We start from the raw sequence: 1,301 nt of genomic DNA, 5'->3' as shown, positions 1-1,301 counted from the left end.
GGTTTTATGGATTTAGGTTGTGAGACAAATTGTGTAAGTGATTTGGTAATAAATGGTCTTATGGATGTCGGTTGTGAAATGATTCTTGAACTGAATTAATGATATAAGAGTTTATATGAGTTTTTGGTAATGGCTAAGGTTTGGTCGATGACAATAATGATACTATGATTGATGTTATAATATATGGATTGATGAATAAGAATTACGTAGTGGCATGAAGTGAATACCTAAGTATTGCAGGGATAAATGCAAATGAGGTATACCCTAGAATCTATAAGATATTTTGATATATAAAGTTGTGGTTTAAGGATTTTGATATTTTCAAATGATTGTGATGACTTTAAAGTACAATTCATGAAATCTTTGAGGTGATTCTTAGAATTTGAGGTGCTAGGTTTTCTGTAATTGAGGTAAATTATATTGAAGTGATGCTTAAAGTTTTGAGGATGAATTGATGCTCCTAGGTTGTGGATAATATTCAAAATTTTGAGGCATTAGTGGATATGAAATTATGAGAAATTTTAGTTACATGCCAAAGCTTTTGATATAATTTTCTTTTACTAAGTAAAGATAATGGATTATTATTCTTGAGGTAAATTGAAGCATAAAGGTAAGAGTTGAAAGACAATATGATACAGTGATATAATATAGGGACATGATCTAAATTTCTCTTATAAGATATATGTTCCATGATATTAAGGTATTTTAGAGGTTGAAAACATGTGATGGTGCATACTTAGATGTTTTATTGAGTGATTAACTTTTTTTAAACAGATTGTTTGTTTAAAGGAAGTTATTACAATGACAGAATGATTTCATAATGAATATTGAATGAGCACTGAATGATTACGAAAAGAAATGTTTGGAGAACAAGCTCCTTATAATATTACATACCAGTGTCCATAAAAAAAAAAAAAAAAAAAAAAAAAAAAAAGGAGAAGGGAATTTGTTGCATAAAGAGATACGTGGTAATGATGAGCAGATGATTCCTCAGAGCTGCTCCAGGAAGATTATTTCTGCACAGAGAAAACCTAGTATGAGCATAATCGTATATTTATATAATTGAATTATCAAAGAGAATATTTATTTCTAATGAGGTACCTGACTAGAGCGTGTGCGGAGAGACTTGCAACATCCCTGAACATCGACCCGGAGTTTTTCGTGCTGTCGCTGGAGACGCTCGGTATTCTTCTCCATTTCTAGCATCTTTGGTCCCAAGTATTCTGCGTAAGATAACATCATCTTTTTCAGCTGAGTATTCTCCTGCTTCAAATCCACGTGTTTTAGTTTGTAGTATTTGA

Source organism: Corylus avellana, chromosome ca5, assembly GCF_901000735.1.
Source record: "Corylus avellana chromosome ca5, CavTom2PMs-1.0".
Lineage (NCBI taxonomy): Eukaryota > Viridiplantae > Streptophyta > Magnoliopsida > Fagales > Betulaceae > Corylus > Corylus avellana.
This window is presented reverse-complemented; position numbering follows the sequence as displayed.